The sequence below is a fragment of the Aethalodelphis obliquidens genome, unplaced genomic scaffold (genome assembly GCF_003676395.1).
Source record: "Aethalodelphis obliquidens isolate GAN/ISIS:26980383/991018 unplaced genomic scaffold, ASM367639v1 scaffold12, whole genome shotgun sequence".
Classification (NCBI taxonomy): domain Eukaryota; kingdom Metazoa; phylum Chordata; class Mammalia; order Artiodactyla; family Delphinidae; genus Aethalodelphis; species Aethalodelphis obliquidens.
In genome coordinates this window covers 41,570,776-41,591,783 of record NW_020837956.1, presented here as the reverse complement: position 1 = coordinate 41,591,783, position 21,008 = coordinate 41,570,776, and positions in this window count along the sequence as shown.

Below are 21,008 nucleotides of genomic sequence, written 5' to 3'. Positions count from 1 at the left end.
GCAGCCAGCTCCCCTAAGAGAGCTGGTAAACGAAGATATTTCAAAATATTGTTCCTGTGCAATATTTTAATTTTTAAAGAAAATGTCAATGAGGGATGCCTAAGCGGGGCTATTTCGTGATTTCTTTTGTTCTCTTCTGTGACACCATCAATATTTAAGATAAAAAACATATGTTTAGAAAAGTCTACAATTATCACTTTAATCAGAAGAGGAAGCTTGAAAACAAAACACATTCCAACAAGTGAGTGAAGGCTTCATGGAAAGGAGGGGTCAGGGCTGAGTGGAGCATTCCAGGGGGCTGACCATGACCCAGGAACTGGGAGGTGGGGTGACATGAGGCGGATTCAGGGAACAATAGGTTTCTGATCATAATGCTGTCCAGACAAAAGATCCAGGCCAGAGGAAATGTACCTCTCCTTTTTAACTTTTTAATTTTGAAGTAATTGTAGATTTACAGACAGTTGGTGGGAAACGTACAGAGAGTTCCCACGCACCAGTCACCGGGTTTTCCCCAAAGGTAACACCTTGCATAACGACAGTGCAGTGTCACCACCAGGAAACTGTTATCAGTAGCTCCACAGAGCTATTCAGTGTCCCCAGCTCTACATACACTGTCGGGGGGAGTGTGTTGTCTTTTTTCACTCGGCATAGTTCCTTTGTGATCCAACCAGGCTGCTGCAGGAAAGCACAGTTCGTCCCTTCTTATTGCTGAGTAGTACTCCGCGGCATGGTACACCACTGTGAATAACCTTTCACCCACTGGAGGACAGTTAGGCGTTTCCATTCCTCGGTTATTATAAATGAGGCGGCTGTGAACATTCGTGTACAGACTCTGGCATGAATAGCAGTTGTTGTCTCTCTGGGATAAATGCCCAGGGGTGCAATTGTTGGCTCCTACGATACTGAGCTGCATGTTTAGTTTTTTAACTAAACTGTTTCCCAGAGCAGCTGCACCTTTTACATTACCACCAGTATCTTGTTTCACTGCATCCTTGTCCTTGCAGCAGTGGGTGTTGTCAGCTTTTTATTTATTTTATTTATTTATTTTATTTATTTATTTTTTTGCGGTACGTGGGCCTCTCACCGCTGTTGTGGCCTCTCCCATTGCGGAGCACAGGCTCCGGACGCACAGGCTCAGCGGCCATAGCTCACGGGCGCAGCCGCTCCGCGGCATGTGGGATCTTCCCGGACGGGGGCACGAACCCGCGTGCCCCACATCGGCAGGAGGACTCCCAACCACTGCACCACCAGGGAAGCCCATCAGCTTTTTATTTTACACATTGTGATAGGGGCGCAGTGAAATCTCTCTGTGGTCTCATCTGCATTCCTCGATGGCTAACGATGTTGGGCATCTTTTCATGAACTTGTTTGCCATCTGTTTAGCCTCTTTAGTGAAATGACTATTCCTGTCTTTTGCCCATTTTCTAGGTGGATTGGTGGTAGTGGTTGTTGTTTTTTAAACTGATGTTTATATATTCTAGATGCAAGTCCTTTTTCAGATATATGGCTTGCAAATATTTTCTCTCAGTCTGTCATTTTTGTTCTCCTAACAGGAAACTTTAGATTTTGATGAAGTCCAATTTACCAATTTTTTCTTTGTGGTTCATTCTTTTGGTGTCAACTTTAAAAACTCTCGGCCTCGTCTTAGGTCCTAAAATTTTCTGGTTTTGTCTAAAAATTTTATAGTTGTGCATTTTACATTTAAGTCAGTGATCCATTTTGAGTTAATTTTTGTAATGTATGAGGTTTTGATCAGATTTCTTTTTTTCAAACATAAAGATGTTCAATTACTCCAGTACCATTTGTTTAAAAGGCTTTCTTTTCTGCATTGAATTGCTTTTGCACCTTTGTCAAAATTCAGATGACACCAAAAACGGCAGAGTAGGGAAATCCCAAACCCCATCTCACCACTAACACAATGATTAAATTGGCAAAAACAGTCAGGTTGACTTTTTGGGAAACTCTGGAATCTAATCAAAAACTTACAACACCCACGTAAAACTTCTTTCTTAACAAAGAAAGAATTTCAGTAATTTTGCTGAATTTCAGTAAAAGAGCATTGTGATATTTTAACTGACCTGCTTCCATCTGCCACTCCCCAGCTCAGTGAGGGCTGTGAAGGTGGCAGCCCCCAGAGAGCAACATGGACCTCATTTTCAAGGAACTGTGGTTGTATTTCACCTTCCTAGGGGCTCCCTGAAGGACTGGCTCAAGGGCTTCCCTTTGTTCCACTGCCTTGGGCCTCTCCCAGGGATGACCCAACTCCCAGGTGATATTTGTCCAAAGTATTTAAAGGCACATGTGGTATCTGCAGCCATCTGGAGCAAGGGATGCACGTCATGGAAATCAATAGACACACCAAAAACTCCTGGAAGGAAGAGACTGGGGAAGGAGACATTTGGGGGAATGAGGGATCTGAAAAGCTCCTGCATATCTCATGGAACCTCGAAGTCCACAAACACATGCAGGGCTGGACACATGCTCATAAAAACCTGAGATGACCCTACACTTCCACCTCTGCCTGATGTTTAGGCTCCATAAGAAGAGGAAGTGACAGTTATGGCAGAGCTGTAAACGGCCTCACTAAGCATTAAAGGAGTATTCCGACACACAGCCAGTCTGCAAAGACCAGGAGGCCAGTCTGCAAAGACCAGGAGAGGTTTGCTTTGTTTGTTTGTTTGTGGCTGCAGGCATTTAAGAAAATCTCTGCCAAATCACTCCCAGACCACTAACATAATGGAACAGAGACTTCAGTGACCACACATGACAAAGAATATAGTCTTCAAAAAAAATACTTAGGAAAAGTCACTAAATCAAACAATCCAAACAAGAGCAACAATAAACCCTGGCCGGGGGGTGGGGATAATTTCCAAAGTTGCCACACTATAATATATTAAATGTCCAGTTTTCAACAACAAAAAACTATGAAATTTTTGCAAAGAAACAAGAAAGTGTAGCCATTCACAGGAAAATAAGAAATTAATAGAAAAGTGTCCCTACAAGACATTGCAGTTCCTGGAGAAAGACTCTACATTATCTGTCTTGAATGAGCTAAAAGAGCTAAAGAAAAGCATAGACAAAGAGTTAAAGGAAACTAAGAAAATGATGTCTCATAAATAGAAAATACCAATAAAGAGATAGAAATTACAAATAGGATTCAAAAATTCTGAAGGTAAAACGTAAAATAATTGATGTGCATGTGCAGGCAGAAGAAAGAAGCAGCAAACCTGAAGATAGCTAAATTGACATGATCCAGTCTGAGGAGCAGAAAGAAAAATGAATGAAGGAAAATGAAAGTGCCTAAGAGGCCTATGGGACACCATCAAGCACACCAACATACGTGTGATGGGTGCACATGAAAAGATGTCCGGCACCATTTGCCATTAGGGAAACGCAAATCAAAATCACAATGAGATACCACTTCATATCCACAAAGATGGCTGTAATCAAAACTATGGAAAATAATTGTTGGAAAGGATGTGGATAACTTGGAATTCTCACACATTGCTGGTTATGCTTTAAAATGAGGCAAAACGGTTCCACAAAAAGTAAAACATAGAATTATTACATGATCAAGCAATTCAACCCCAAGGTAAATACACAAAGGAATTAAAAACAGGTGTTCAAACAAAAACGTATATAAGACTGTTCACAGGAGCACAATTCACAATAGTCAGTTCCCACATTTGGGAACAATCCAAATGTCCATCAGTGAATGAAGGGATAAACAAACTGTGGGATAGCTGGACAATGGAGTAGTCTTCAACCATAAAAAGGAATAAATTCTGATATATGCTATAATGTGGGTGAGCCTCAAAAATATTGTGCTGTGTACAAAGCCAGACACAAAAGGTCACAAACTGTATGACTCCATTTTAATAAAGTATTTAGAATAGGTAAATCCATGGAGACAGAAAGCAAATTAGTGCCTACTGGGGGCTGGGTGAAGGGGTAACAATTTTATTTGGGGACAATGGAAATATTTGGGAGCAGATAGAGGTGGATGTTGCACAACAATTTCAATGTACTAAATGCCACTGAATTGTCCACTTTAAAATGGTAAAATTTTTGTTTCATGAATTTCACCTCAATAACAAAAAAAAAATAGTTGGGCATATTTGTGGGTCTATTTCTGACCTCTGTTATGTTCCACTGATCTCTGTGTCTACTCTTCTGCCAATACCACACTGTCTCAATAACTGTAGCTGTATACTAAGCCTTAACCTCAGGTAGAGCATTTCCTCCATCGTATTCTTGTTTTTCAAAATTCTTGTTTTAGCTATTATAGAACCTTTGCTTTTACACATACATTTTAAAATAAGCTTGTCTACATCTACAAAAAAAAAAAAACTTTGCTGGGAACTTGTTAAGAATTGTGTTAAGCCTATATATCAATTTAAGTAGAAACAACACCTTTATTACATTGACTCTTCTAATCCATTAATACAGTATGTTTCTCCGTTTATTCAGGCTTTGTTTTATTTCTTTAATCAGCATTTTGAAATTTTCAGCATATAATCCTGTATATGTTTTGTTAGATACATACCTAAGTATTTCATTTTCTTTCCAGATGTTTATCGTTGGTATATAGAAATGTGATTGACTTTTACATACTGATCATGTAACCTGATACCTTCCTGAATTCATTTATTAGCTCTAAGAGTGGTGGGGGTGGGGAGAGTTGACAGATTCCTTGAGATTTTCTGTGCAAACAATCATGTCATCCGTGTTATTTCTTCCTTTCCAATCTGTATGCCTTTTATTTCTTTCTCTTGTCTTATTGCACTGGCTAGAAACTCCAGTACTGTGTTGAATAAGAGTGGTGAAAGTGGACATCCTTGCATTATTCCCAATCTTATTCAGTCCAGGGAAAACTTTTTAACAGAAAAGAAGTTAAGGACTAAAAATTACCCTCTAGTAAGACAGGCTGGATCTAGGATACACCAAGATTTCTAAGAAATTAACCTGTGGAAGGGGACTTGGAGAGAGGACCAAAAGCAGGTAGGAAAATGCTAAATTGTGGTAACAAACGGGAATCACCATTTCCAGCTTAAGCCAAAGGAGTGGGTGTCTCTCTGTGTAGAGAAAGAAGTATTTGTCCAAAGAAGTCGTATTTACACTTGAGTAAATACCCTCACATGGATCACTATGAGTCTTTAAGATTGCATCTTTAGAGTTACTTCCACCTTATTTACCTAAAAATGACAAAATTAAAATACACAGTCTCTTTACTTGTGCACCTTAAAAATCTAAATATGTTTCTTTATTTTGAAAATATCAAAGAATTAGAAAAAAAATGAATATAATCAAATATCCTGTGTCCAAGGGTTAAAAATACAATTATTTTCTCAGGGTTAACTGGGCTTTCTCATTACTCATTTCAACATATGTGATCAAATAGTCATCTTTTCTTAAACCTAAGGGCTTTCCTAGTTATTTTCATTGCCATGGATCCTCCCCTAACATTCTCAGCCATTTTACATAGTCAGGCTCTATTTTTTCTCCTTGTCACAGGATGTTGAACAGAAATTTGCTTGTGTCCTGAATTTTGGACTTACTGAAAAGTAGAAGAACAGGTTCAGCTGCTCTCACCCCATTATCTCAACCAGACCATATAAAGAGAAAACAGAAATTCAAAAGGAATTCTTTGAAATAGGAGTGTTGGTGGCAGCCAGAGAAACAGTCCATCTGAGTAGAGGGTCCTCATGGAAGAACTCTAGGGCTTTTCCCTCCTCTTTCAGTGAAGTAGGGGAGGGGTATCCCCATTTCCTGAAGTCAAGCAAGGAGGGCTCCCGGAGGAGCTGGGGCACCTACATGAGGGGCTTCTGGCTTCTTGCTCCCTGCTGGACGCCAGCTGAACCCAGCCTGGCCGCCAGGCAAAGCACAGAGGAAGGTTCTAGACAGCACTGGCCGTGTCCCTGCAGTGCAGGGACATGTGTGAAACAAAGGCCTGGGTCTGCTCCTGTCCTAGAAATCTTGAAGATGCAAGTGGGGCTGGAGCATCCCTGACACCACCTTGATTCCAGCAACGACCGAGGCTATCGACCAAAAGACCACACGGCAGGCTCAGCCGCGTGAAACAATTTTCTGCCCCCTTGATCTCTGATCCCCCATCACCCGGAAAAGCAAGAAGCGGGGAGCAAAGGAGGCAGCGTGAAAGAAAGGCCTTTTCTGCTAGAGGGCTCCAGGCCCCAGAACAGCCTGGGAGAGAAGAACTTTGCATCGAACTGAGGCTGGTCTTCTCGTGGACTTTTAAAGGCTCAAGAGTGAGTGGTATTTACCTGGACAGGACTCGGCTATGCAGTCAAAAGCAACTTCGAAGCTGTGAGATCAGCCTGGGAGTTCAAATAAAGAGAACCACTATTAAAAGAATCTACGGAGAACAATAATACCATTTCCTGTTTGTATCCACTTATTTCAGCCCATTTGGAAATCAGTCACATATTATGAAAAATTAAACACATGCAGAAACGTGCAGAGAATGAAATTAAAAACACCCAAGTATCCTCCATGCAGCTCTACCATATGGTGACATTTTGCCATATATGATTTATATTAAAAGAACAAATATTTAAATATCAATGACACAATTGAACCTTCATTTTTACCTCGAAGTGTCCTCCCTTCCTGAGAATTAACCACTATCCTGAATTTGGCATGCATCGCTCCAAACATGTTTTTATACTAGCACTGCATATGTACAGATCAGGCTGTAGGAACTGTTTTGTAATTAGCTTTCTTCAGTTCACCATTAGATTATTGAAATTTATCTACCTTTATACACATAAACACATATATGTGGACAGAAAAAGAGGGAATTTAGGCTCATTCATTTTAATTACTATAAAACTAATCTCTCAATATACCACAACTTATTCATTTACCTACCAATGGCATTTAGATCGCTTTGATTTTTTGTGATTTTAAGTAATTCTGCAATACATGGTTTTATGCATGTCTCCTCCTGCATATGTGTAAGAGTTTCCCTGGAGGTGGAAACCTAGAAGGTCAATTACTGGATTATCTCTATTAGATGTTACCAAATCCATCTCCAAATTGTTCTCATTTATACCACCCAACAGTGACTGAAGGCTTCCAGCATAAACTCCCAGGTGCTCTGGGATAACCCCCTTGTTCTCTGAGCACCAAGTGCTCCAGGCCATGCACTTCTACGCACTCTGTTTCCCATAAAGGGGGGGTGTCCAGATCAACCAGTGGGTCTTCCGGCCCTTCCCTTCAGGCCCACTATCCTGGAACTGACAAAACTCTCTGTAGCCAAGCATCTGCTGTGGACCCCCACCCATCCAAGCATTTGGACAACATTGATTTTATGTTATTGAACTTACTGATGAATTTTTATTATTTCATTTTATTAAATTTTATTCTTTAAGTTAATTTATTTATCTCTTTTTCTTATCCTTCTGCTGATGATTCAGTCATTTATTTAACAAATGTTGTCTTAGCGTTACCAAGTCCCAGGCCCTGCCCTAGTGACCAGGACTATAGATGAAAAAGACAAAGTTCCCACCAACGTGGGGCTTAGGATTTAGTGCAGAAGCAGGTAACAGAAAGCAATCAGTTAATTGAATAATGTGGTTTCAAGTGCTGATAAGATAAAAGCGTAAGAGTTAAGAGAACTACAGAGGTTTGAGATGGAACACCTCTCTAAAGAGATGACACCCAGGAGAGGCTTAAGTGAACTGAAGAAATGAGCTGCGTACAGACAGGAGAGACCCTGCCAGCAGAGGCCACAGCAAAAGCAAAGATCTAAGACACACAGGCTCAGCATCGTCAAGTAACGAGCAGAAGGGCTGCACCGGGAGGAAGCAGGCAGGGAGCGCAGGTGACGGAGCCGCTGAGAGGTCTGGGCAAAGAGCCACACGATCAGAGATACGATTTGAGAGGCCGTCCTGCTCCAGAGAGCAGACTGGAAGAGGGGCGCAAGTGGAGGCTCCTGCCGTCCCCCAGCTCTGCCCTGGGGCCCCCAGAACAAGCCCAAGCACGAGGTGCCATGTCAGGCATTGCCCTTGCGGGCTGCTGTCAGCCACCTGCCCCGAGTCCTGTTCAGGCCTCACACCTCCCAGGACCCTCAAGACCCTCCCCCTCCTCTCCCCAGCCAAGCCTGCCATGCACTCGGCAGGAATTTTCTGTCCAGTCTTTAGAGCCAACGATGAATATGGAAACCTTTTTGGCTTCAGCCAATGATCAATATGGCCTGGAATCGATAGGCTCAATCGTGTGAAGGGATAAAAGGTTAATAAGAGTTTCCATTGACCCTTTCCTGGGGTACTTTTATATTTACCGACTTTTTTTTTTTTTTTTTTTTTTGCTGTGTTGGGTCTTCGTTGCTGTGCGCGGGCTTTTCTCTAGTTGTAGCGAGCGGGGGCTCCTCTTTATTGCGGTGCATGGGCTTCTCATTGCTGTGGCTTCTCTTGTTGCGGAGCACGGGCTCTAGGCGCACGGGCTTTAGTAGTTGTGGCTCGTGGGCTGAGTAGTGTGGCTCGCGGGCTCTAGAGCGTGGGTTCAGTAGTGTGGTGCACGGGCTTAGTTGTCCGCTGGGTCAGTGCTGGCTGTGGGCTGGTGCTTTGAGCATCTGGTAGCTGAACAAGAAGGAGCCCCAAGGCGGGCAATGCCTGCCGCGGGCCAGGGATGAGCTGTGCGCACAGCAGCCAGAAGGTGGTCACCCTTGAAATCGAGTCTGCTTCTCTGTTTGCACACAGTTCCCACGTGGACCAGAAGAGATTGATGCTCCCCTTGTTGCCCTAGCAGAGCAAGACTAAACGTTGCCGTTAGTTTACCAAACCCATGACGCCAGGCCAGCGGAAGCACACTATTTGCCCCTCAAGTTTTCCCAGGTAAGTCCTAGGCAGGTGTGCACATGCTTCCTTAGTCAACCAGAAACTTCTAGCTAAGACACTGGACTGCATGTCAGGATTCCTGGGCTTTAGACAGTGGCCTTGGCGACATTTTAGCCCCAACGATTCTCTGTTGTAGGGCCACCCCAGCCCCTGTAGAATGACTAGCAGCATCCTCCGCCTCTACCCATTAGATGCCGGCAGCACCTCCCTGCAGCCACGACGATCAAACGCCTGCAGACATCGCCAAAGGAGCAAAATCGCCCCCAAATCGCCCCCAGCTGAGACCCGCCGATCCGACGAATGACTGTGCCTACAGGGTCTTCATTTTCCCTTTGGGTCCAGTTAGTCTAGAGTGGCCCCCAGGCCCACCCCACTCCATCAGTCAGGACCCCATCATTCCTCCATGGTCACCCTCTTCTCCAAGCCGTCAAAGCCTCGGTCCGAATCATCCTCCCAGCGTCTCCTCCCCGACTGCGGCCTGCAGACCACCTGCGTCAGACCACGGGGGTCCGACTGCGGCCTGCGGACCACCTGCGTCAGACCACCGGGTCCGACTGTGGCCTGCGGACCACCTGCGTCAGACCACGGGGGTCCGACTGCAGCCTGCGGACCACCTGCGGCCTGCGGACCACCTGCGTCAGACCACGGGGGTCCTGGTACAAACCTGCTGAGCTCGCACAGCTTGGGCCTCTGTCCCGACCCAGACCATTCTGACGACCTCGTTCTTTCTAAGCTGCGTGGCCTGCAGCTCCTGGACGACAAAGTTATTTCCAGTAGAAAACCCAGCAATCTGTGCACCTGTTATTAGGCCTCAAGGGGACACAGGCAGAGGGGAGCATTCTGCTTTTTCAATGTCTTCTAATTAAAGGATTTCATTTTATTCTGAAAAGTCCTCATTCTCTTATGAAAAACGTGCATGCAAAGTGCACAATTGTGGAAACACAATCCTGTTCATTAAAAAAAGAAAATTCCTCTGACAAAAGCTCAGTCCCTTTCAAGGGCTGTTTTTCTTAACCTTCATGGTGAATAAACATCATTTTCACCATAAGGAATCTAATTCCTACAGCAATTCTATAACAAAGTGAGAAAGTTGCCAGGAGATAACTTGGCGAGGCCGCTGAGGAGACACCCATGTAGCCTCCGGGCCCCGGGGTGGGAAGAGGGGAGGCCACGGTGCTCTGCACTTCAGCCCCGCTTGGGGGGCTCCTCCCTTGTCTCCCTGACCCTCCCCGTGGTGAGCCCCCATCACACGCCCTCCGTGGGCTGACTCTCAGGTGGAGGGAAAACCCGACAAAGGCAAGGGTCTCTGCTCTCCTTTGGGGAGAGACCCTTCCCTGTGCTTGGCTCTATTAACACACATTCACCACTGCTCGTGAGGGGCTGACAGCCTCTGTCTACCCTGGGCCCAAACGTCCCCTGGCACTGCTTGGCTTCTGGCATTTCTGTCCCATTCCCCGCCCACAGGAGCCACTCCCCGGCAGGCCCCATGTGGTCTGGCCCGGGCATGCGCAGCCCAGACCCCTAGGATCTCAGGGAGAGCCCACGCGTGGACCCCGGGGTGCCCCTCTGCACGGCTCCCTCCTCCCCGGCCCCCGCCCTGCTGACTCCAAGGGCATCAGCTTCCCCAAATTCTGACCTTTGCCTTCTAGCCCAGTGGGATCACCGTGCGCCTCTGGACTCCAGCTTTCTGTGCCAAATGGGAACCTTACACCAGGGCAAGCAGGGGCTCACCTCACCAGCTTCCCCCACTTGGGGTCATAGTCTCGCCCTGCCTGCTGTCCACACCCGAACACAGGCCTCGCATAAATGTCGCCCGATTTTATGGCTGTTTAACATGGGGGGTGGGGGGATTAGTCCAGGACCAGTTACTCTGCCACAGCCCAAAGCAGAAGTTCTCCCGACGTCCTTTAATCAGCTCCTTTCACCCAGCTCAGCTATGATCGCTGGCAACCAGGAACCCTGTCTAAGCCACGAAATGATAACACCTCAACATCTTCTTACAGCAGACAGGTGCCGAGGCACCGACTCCCGTGGTGTCCCTCAGGGCAATAACATCACTGCAGAGCACAGCTCAGCAGAGGAAGTTTTCTGTAGGGAACGGAGGGTAGATAAAACGCAGTCCCCAGGCAGGTCCTCGTTGGTCTGGCTTCATCTACGGAGAGCTTTCAAAGCACCTAGAGCAACAGACTCCAACCTGCAGATTTCAGAGACGTCACACCCTCGGGGGCCTGGGAGTGACTGTGAGGTTCCACTAACCTGTGTGACTCCGGGAAACAGCCACAGACTAAATTAACACTGTATTCAAATGTGCGTAGATACTGCTGTACTTTATAAAACATGACTCCATTTTAAAACTATAAATAAATGCATGGTAGTTTTATCTATGCTTTTTTCCTCAATCAGCAAGTGTTTGAAGATAACCCACAAATCGTTGAGGAGGGTGTGCTGAAAGGTTTTGAGGTGATCGAGGGGGCTCGTTTTCTAAAACATCAGGAAGGCTGGTCCAGGCGAGTACGCCGTCTGCACCTCTGGCCTTCCCCCACCCAGGACTGTGTTACCAGCCTTTGGTCTACATTGGCTCTGGCCACATCGAACACAAGGCCACGCTCCCGGCCAGAGACAGGGCGCAGGCTCTGGGCTGCCGGCTGACAGGCACCCTGGGCCTTTATCAGCAGGTGAGCTGAGGCTGAGGGCGAGCACCGTCTCCCCGGGGAAGATAAAGCACATTTTCAGAAGATCCGGCCACCAAGGAGTATCCCACGCCTCCTCAGAGGTCACCCCAAGGAGTAATGTGCACCACGCTGGAAACGTCGGCTGTCAAGTCCAGTTGGTGCACTTGCCCCATCTAGGTCGGCACATCTGACCACCAGCAGTGGCTGGAAATGTGTGCGGTGCAATGAAAGCCTTTCTGGTGACCTGGCGTGACGCCCGAGTTCTCCTTGGCCATGGCTGTGTCCCACTCTGCACACCTGGAGAGCCAGGGCGAGGGGCAGGGCGGCAGCAGAGATGCTGAAAGAAAAGATGGGGGGCACACTGGAGCTGGAGGGAGGGAGCTTCAGAGCGAGTCCGCCACTGGCTCAAACTGGTGTCTTACTTTAAGGCAAGAAAGAGAACAGACCACAAATAGAGGATGAACGGGGGTAGGGGAGGACCAGGCGGGAGAAGCAAGAGAAGCAGGGGAGCAGGAGGGTGAAGACACAGAGCAGGGAGGAGGTGGGGGGACAGGGCAGACGGCCGCCGTCCAGGGGCCGCCACATCTGGGCCAAGGTCGGCACGGTCTGGTCTGTCCACCCAGCGGGGAGCGCGATCCCGCACTGCACAGGATTCCCACGATTGTGCAGAGAAACCCAGCTTCAGGGGCCCCAGCCAGACTCTGGGGAGTCGCGAGGATGGACACCATGGTGCTGGCGACTCCCCACCTCGGTCTCACGGTCCCCACCGTCCCCGCTGCCTCCACAAACCGGCCCGCTCCCTGCTCTGGGGCTCTGCACCCTCCCCGGGGCCCACTGCACTGACATCCACAGCTGCGGCTTCAGGGCACCTTTCCTTTACGACTCACGTACATTTTATTTACACATATTTGTCTTCTCCAGGTAGCCTCACAGGAGACATTTCATTTTTTCCCTACTCCTGTAAAAATGCGTTTTCATGCATTATTCATGATTTATCAATTCCCAGAAATACCCGGCACAGTCGGTGGGGAGTTGGGGGGTGGGGGGCATGGAATGAAAGTCCAGGTTTCAGTACGATCTTCAATAATTGGCTCCCGGCTCATTTTATTTAGTTAAAAACATGGATTCTTTTCGTTTCAATATGAAACAATAGTCGCTGAGAGTCAATAGTACCACCGTCTTCACAAGAGCTGTCGAGGGCTCCCTGGGGCCGTGGGCCACGGCTCGGCTTTCGGTCCTGAGAACTCGCCTTCCCTCCGACCGTGAGCCCCCGCCCGGAGAACAGATCCCGTCTCGGGGGCCTCTGCTCTCCCGCGCCCGACACCTGCCTGGGAGATGGGAAGTACTAAGTGACCCCGGATGAGTTAACGAGCTCACGGAGGACTCAGAAGGCCCCCCACCAACAGCAGCCTTGGTATCTGGAGCGGCCCCAGCACAGGACACACGGGAGATGCTGAAACAGGAGGCACAGCCAAGCCGGAAGCCCACACGGTCGGTCCAGGGAGGACCCGAAGCACAGGCGGACGCAGCACGAAGTCCAGGCTGGACCCCACGGCCAGCGTTTCTGCAGGAAGGAAATGCCTCTGGGAAACGGTGCCACTGCCCCAGCTAGCGAAACGCAGTTTAGATAGAAGACTGCACCCATCAAAACTATAATAAGGAATTTAAACGCTTCCACAATTTCATGCTGATTTCAAAGGCCCACCGTCTCCACACACCTGGGGCCGCGCGATGCTGGGGCACCTGTTCAAGGTCATGGAAATCGTGCCAGTGAAGCTCTCATCGTTTGGAAGCTTCTCCCTCCCTCGGAGGCGGCCTGCTCCACATCCAGTTGGGAGAGTGTCTGTGAACGCGCGTGCGTGCGTGTGTGCGTGCGTGTGTGCACGCGTGCACGCGCACGTGCGTGTCCTCCCAGCCGCTCGCTCAGCAGTGGGCTTTGTATCGACACCATGCTTGGTGCTCAGGGCTGCAGGGACCGTTTCTCAGCAGAAACAGGAAGAGCTGGGTGTGAGTCAGCCTGGGAACAGCTTCACGAGCTAACAGACCTGCTCTCAGACAACAGGTGTTGGCGAGGGTGTGCAGAAAGGGAGCCCACCTGCACTGCCGGTGGGAGTGTAAACTGTCGCATAGCCCCTGTGGAGAACAGTGCGGTGGTTCCTCACAAAATTAAGAACAGAACTACCACGTGACCCAGCAATTCTACTTCTGGCTTAAACTGGTGTCTTACTTATTACTACTTACTTATTTTTCCAAAGAAAACAAAAACAATCATTTGGAAAGATATATGCGCCCCCATGCTCACTGCAGCGCTAGTTACAATAGCCAGGAGATGGAAACAAACGAGGTACCCATCAATGGATGAATGGAGAAAGAAGGTGCGGTGCATACACACAATGGAATATTACTCGGCCATAAAAACAGAAGGAAATCTTGCCATTTGCAGCAACACAGATGGACCTTGAGGGCATTATGCTAAGTGAGACAAAGAAAGACAGACACCGTATGATCTCACTCACATGTGCAATAGAAACACAAGCAAACCGAAGCAAACATGTAGATACAGAGAACAGAGTAGGGGTCACCAGAGAGGAAGGGGTGGGGACAGGGCAAAACGGGTGAAGGGGTCACCTGTATGGTGATGGGCAGAAGCTGAACTTTTGGTGGCGAGCACCCTGTAGGGTATTCAGAAGTAGAAATATGCTGTAATATAAACAAAACTTATCTAATTTTATAAACCAATGTTGCCTCAATAAAAAAAAAACAGTAAATATTAACAATAGAGACACAGGCCCCACGCGGCTAAGAACCTCAGTCACTCGCTTGGAGGCAAGGCCGAAGAATTAGGATTTTTAAGCAGCCCTGACCCTCTGCTGGTCCCTGGACCACCTTGGGAGATGCTGAGCCCACGTGTTTTGGGGATCAGTCACTTCCCAAGCGCCGCCCTTCCCTCAGCAATCCAGGCCTTGAGGGGCACTATACTGGGAGCAGGGTCAGGATGCTGCTCCCAGGGGTCCCTGGAGGGGGAGCTCAAGGGTGGGAGGGAGAAGCCCGAGTCCGGAGGCCCCCAGCCAGACCCTGTGCCTGACGGGCAGAGGAGAGGCAGGAATGGGTCAGTGGTTTTCAACTGTCCTTAGCTTTGCCTTCTGGGGTGGGGTACAGTTGGCTCTTAAGAAAAAGTGGTTTGGATCCCCAAACAGCTCAGGTCATAGCAACAGCCCTGAGACCCTCAGGCTCGGGGTTCCCATGGTTACTCACAAGGAACACTGACAGGGAGGGAACCCAAGCCCACCTAAATGCCCTCTGCACATTGCCACGTGTCCTTAGAGTTGGGGGGGGAGGCGCTCACTACAGTTGGCCCCTGCAGAGCAAGGTCCTTGTTTTGCAGACAGGGCTGCTGACGGCCAGAAAGGAAGCTGACTCCCCAGGACAGAGTTCCACAGCCAGGCACCAGGCAGACAGAAGTGTTACGCTGTTCTCATAACCACCCCTTGAACCTCGGGGGCTACAGTGCTGCTCCCTTCACAGTCGGCTTCTCGCGTCCAAAGCCAGGCATCCGTAGGAGGTGACTCTGCGTGGCCTGGCCCCCTGCCTGGGCCCTGCTCGCCACGGTGTCCCCCCATCGCCCTGCTCCCCTGCTCGGCGTGCACAGCTGCCTCATACAACCCGCCTCATGTCCGTAGGACTAAATTTTTCAAGAAGGGACCAGAGGGAGGTGGGGTAGGAGATGCAGACTGGATGCTTCTGGATGGTGGCCCCCTTCCTCCACCTCTCTTCCAGATGCTGACATCAAGGTCTACACCCGGCAGAAGTCTCGGGAATTTTTCCCTGAGGAAGCTGGCTAGCCTGGGGGAAAAGCCCTGCCAATTCTGTCAGCCGGGGCTCCATGACAAAATCCCTGGCCCCCCGAACTGACATCCTGCGGCAAAGCTCCCCACCCACCAAGACCTACCAGGCCCACAAAGCTGCCATCAGGTTTCAGTGAGCCGTTCGTAGACACGAGGAGAAGTGCTGATTATGGCCAGATATTTGAGGGAAACTTCTAACATCAGAAACAAAAACAAAACAGACAAACCCAGAACAAGCAAACAAAAACCCAACTCAGACAGAAAAAAACAGAGTGTGAATCCTAAATTATCATCACAAGGATATACATATATATGTGCGATGATATATGTATATGTATACAGTATCTATGTGAGATACTATATATAGTATCTATGTGAGATGCTATATATATAGCATCTAGGTGAGGTGATATATATAGGTGATGAGCTAGATGGTGGACCGTCCACTAAACCTATTGGGTTAATCACTGCATCATTTAAGTAAGTCAGATCATTATGCTGTTCAATGTAAACTTACATAGTGTTGTATGTAAATTATATCTCAATAAAATTGGGGTGGAAATTGGAAAAATTTAGAAACAGGAATACAAGAAAAATTTTAAAAGAAACTATCATTAATTTGCTCAGCAAGAAAAGAACAGAAAATGAATTTGTAAAATGAGACCACTATGCTATACAAAAAAAAAATTCAGAGAAAAAGAAAAAAACTCTTGGAAATTAAAAAGCAGAATAACAAATATTGAAGATACCATAATAAGTTTGGATTATAAAGTAGAACAAAATTAAAAAGGTAGAAAATGGGAATGAAAGTTCAAGAAAGTTACAGAATCAGTTCAGGAGATCCAACGTCAAAAAAAAAGCAGCAGCACAGGAAAGAGAGAGAAGAGCAGAGAGAAGGAAATTAACAAAGAAATAATGCGAGAAAGTTTCCAAACACTGAAGGGTAAGTGTCTCCAGCACTTACTAGCCCGGCCCTGCGAGCAAAAATGTCCACTGAAAGCACAACCTTGTGAGGGGTTCCCAACATCAGGCTAAAGAGAAGACACCGTGTGGCCTGGTGGTGAAGACACAGGCCCAGCAATCGTTCCACCCGGCTCTACCACTCACCACCTGTGCAAACTGGGACAAGTCAGTCCCTCCAAGTCCCAGGAGCACTTGTCATCCTATCGCAATGACTTGTTCAATTACCTGGTTCCCTTTATGTACTATGAACTCAGGAGGGTAAGGACTGTCTTATCCTGTTAAACAAAAGATCCTAAACTTCTGGGACAGTTCTTGGCACATAGCAAATGCTCAGTAAATATTTATTGAATGAATGAGTGAATGAGGGGAAGAGTGTGGGTGAGTCAAGTGGCAGATTGAGGACAAAAGTAGCCACCTAGCTGCAATGTCCTAATTGCCTAATAAATCATGAACAGTTCTTTAACGCCTCACGCAACATTTGTAAAGTACCTACTGTGCGGCAGGCACTAGGAAGGCAAACACGAATGGGATGCAGTCCCAGGCACAGAGGGGCTCGCGGACTCGCGTTACGATCACCAGTCATTCCCTCCGACACACCCTCACACGCTTACGTGCGTTTCCCCAATGCCTGGACCTCCGGCAGCGAATTTGCCAGCGCTGAACATCGCAAGTGAAGTAGGACACCCGAGACAGACGCCACCCACTTCACAGAGCCCAAATAATCCTGGGATCACAGTGTTCGCCAGGAACAGCACGGGGTGAGGGCCCGGCCGTGCTGCACCCACGGAGCACCTGTGGTTCTCACCTCAAAGGGCTGCCGTCCAAACACCCCACCGGCAGACACCTGCTCGCTCGGCTTCAGGATGGGACGAGCTCACAGCTGGAGGAGTTCGCCCCCATCAGCCTTGACTGATAAGCCTCGAAGAGCATCTCTTTTCTACCTCATTACTGTGCAGCTACCGCTGCTGAGCTGCTGGCATAAATAAGAGCTATTCCTCCTTCACTTATAACAACCTCATTCTAGTTTCTTCTTCCTGAAGCAGTTATGGTGTAATGATGTCATGTATTTAAACTTGATAAACATAATTACTATCAACATTTAATTGATTCTTGATTACAATCAATTATATTTCTGAAACAATCAAGCGTCCTACAATTAAAAATAATGGATTCATTAGCACGCCCCCTTACTTGACAATTACACAAATGCATTATTTATGTAATTAGACGCATTTACAGTTCATTATTCCACATTTTATGCTATTGTTACAAAGCTACTAAACTCTCCGGCTTACTTTTTAATCTTCCTCTGGCTAATACTGAGACAGAACCCAAAGTTTATTCAAATGGATCCAGAGAAAAATGGGAAGTTACCTACAGCAGCACAATTAAGTTATAAGTCGGAAGCCTGAGTAGCACATCAATTCAAAAACAAAAATTACCTAATTTACCTCCCATATTTTCAGAGGAAGATGTGAGGGTCCAGGGTAGCTGGGATCCGATCACGTATTTTACCAGCTGAGCGCAGGCCAAAATCTTCCGAATGTGGAGCAGGGGGAGGGGATTAGAGAAACGGGAAGCAGGCTGACCCAGAGCAGCGGCTTCTTCAGTCCGGGACAGCAGCTGAATCTGCCCTTGACCCTCCCCCCTCCCTGCAGGGTCCTCTGACCTCCTGCCCCCAAAGGGCATGGCTCGCTCTGCTGGGTGGCCACCGGAGCCGACATCTCAGTCCAAGCCGTTCCCTGCTCTCCAAAGGCCTCTTTCTCCATCTCTCCCAGTAACCCTTGCCCCACCGAGTTCTTTTTTCAAGACGGTCAAACTGGCATGTGCATTTTCCTTGTTCACTCCCAAAATTCTATTGCATGAAGATAAGAATTCACGGGAACCCCTGAGGCCACACTAGAGCGAGGCTCAGGGACAGCAGCCGTAAGTGGGCCACAGGCATCAGGACAGCTTTCCGGAGACAGAAGGCAGGTGGGGTCGCACTAGGGGACGAGCTGGAGCAGGTGACACGATGGCTCCATCCGCTCCCGGGAGAAAGGGCACCAGAGGCAGAGGCCTTCATCCCACCGGGGCAGCGGGGCCGCCGGCACGGCGAACGCAGGGGCGACTGGTGTTAACCTGGGCAGTTAATCAGAAGAGTTTGTATGCAATCCCGAAACCACTGGTTCCCACCCGCAGAGTCACTGACTCCCACGGTAAAACCGGGGGCGCGAAAGAAACCAGCCATCACTCAGGAGACATGGGACTTCTCCTAGGGGTGCAGTGCCTGTGAGGAACAGAGCAGAGACTGGCCGCCCCAGAGCATCGCACGGGAAGGCGAGAGGCCGGGCGTGGGGAGGAGGCGTCGCGCTCAGGAGGGCGGAGCTCTCACACACATCGGGGCACCACATTCACGTGGGCTGCAGGGCCCCTTTCACACGCCCCAGCCTCCTAACGGAGGCAGCTACAGCGGAAGAAAATGTCCTTGAAACAAACAAATCTGGACGCTTAACAGACATTCCACATGTCAGTGACAACTGATTCCGAAATCCATGTCAGAACATGGAGAAATTTTCCAATTTTGTGGATAAGCTTCCTTCAGCAATCCAGTGTTAAAAAATAGGTTTCTTTTTACAAACAAGTATCAGCCTGGCCTCAGTTTCCTTCCCACAACAGTAAACACTAGAAAAAAGTGAAGCAGGGACTTCAGGGTCTTAAGGAAAGTTGGTGACCCCAAAATTCTATACCCAGCCAAGGTTTCAGAGCCAACACCCACGGGCCTGTCTTCAGGAGTGCACGCCAGGCCACCAGCAAAGACATAAGGAAAAAGTCCCTCAAATATTGGCAAAGGGTGGCGTTAGAGCCACATCATCAAACTCTGGATCATTGTTATAAATTAGATGCACCTGTCCTGTGCATTTCTTGAAAGGGAAAACATTTAATGTAAAAAACAGCCTGGTGACAACGTAAGGGGGAGACACAGGAGAAAGAAGGTGAGGTCAAGAAATAAATGTACCAATTCCTTCCATTTATGTAGGCAAGATCGATAAACAGGTTTCATTCTTAATGTCGATATTTAGACAATATATGCTTTTCTCTTTTCCAGGAAAATGAGTCACCACAATTGAATCCATAAGCAATGGCAAAAAGCTGTGTGAAATTGAACATGTTGTTCAAGAATTTTTTCGAGCAAGCTACCAGCCCCAGACATTTCACAGGCTAGGTTTCCTGACTGTTGTGGAACAGATCATTTCCACACTAGATAAATGTTTCCAGAGAACACAAAAGGATGGCATGCTTCCCAGTCGTTCATCCCCAAAGCCAGCATATCCTAGAGACACGAGCAAAAACAGGTTGAAGAGGAACCTAAAGGCAGATGCCCTTAATGAAGACAGACACAAAAATTATATGTGAAATAGGACAGCAGTGTGTTAACAACAGTACATCTGCTACAAACAGGAAACAAAGTAAGGACTGATCCAGGGTAGGAGTCCCTTCATACTGAGTGATCACTCGCCACAAATACAAAGGAAAGGAGAAAAGCACCGTGATGATGTCAATAGATGGTGAAAACCATTTGTGAAAACTTTTTAATAAGCTAAAGAAGAGGAATACTTTCTTGACAAGGTTAAAAATACGTCCTCACACCGTAAAGCCAATGGCCAATACCCAACAGCAAGCGGGGGGGGGACCAGTACCCAACAGCAAGCAGCGGGGTGGCCAATACCCAACAGCAAGCAGGGGGGGACCAGGCAGCCGACTGTGGCCACCACTCTGCGGCCACACAACAGGATGAGAAGGAGCAAAACAGAGTTTAGAAGATGGAAGATATAGATAATTTTGCCCTTTTTTAATTGGTAAAGAAGAGGCAAAACTGACATTACTCAAATACGATATGATTGTCTACCTGAAAAAAATCAAAAATGCACTAATTTTTTAAATTCCATGAATATAAACATAAAAGAGCAATAGCTTTCCTACATGCCAGCCTTAACAGGGCGAAAATGGAAAAAGAATCCCATTTACAGTAGTAAAATTGAGTATCTGGAAATTAATCCCACAACACGTACACGGAGCTCAAAGGCCTAAAGCCGCAAGCCAGGCAGAGCAACACAGGACAGACCTGGACCAAGGGCTAAATACAGTGTATTCTACAGCAGAAGACCCATGCTGAGACGTACACGCTCGCCAAACCAACTTAGGAATTTGGTGCAATGGACGAAAATTCCAGTGGACTTGTTTCTGTAGAGTTGATCATACAGGCCACCTAGAAGCAGGGAGAGTAAGGAGAAGCAAGGAAGCAAAGAAGAATAACTTGGAGGCCCACAGGATCCTCCCTGCTGAGGCGCCAGGGCACACAGAGGCCCAGAAACATGGCCAGCTGGGTCCAAGCAGTCAGCACGCAGGTGGTTTGGCATCCGGAGGCAAGGGCGGGCTGCTGGGGCGGGACCCTGACTCCACCTTCGCAGAGGTGGCCCTGAGCGGCCTGTGTGACTTCTCTTTTCCAGTTCCCTCATCACTAAAGCCAGGGTGACAGCATCTCCGCAGAGTCTGCTGTGCACATCAAAGAGGTCAGTACGTGCAAAGCCCTCAGCAGAGGACCTGGCGCCTGGGTAAGTCCTATAAAAGCATGCATGACATAACAAAGAGAAATGGTGCAAGGAAATGAGTTAATGGGCGGGGCGGGG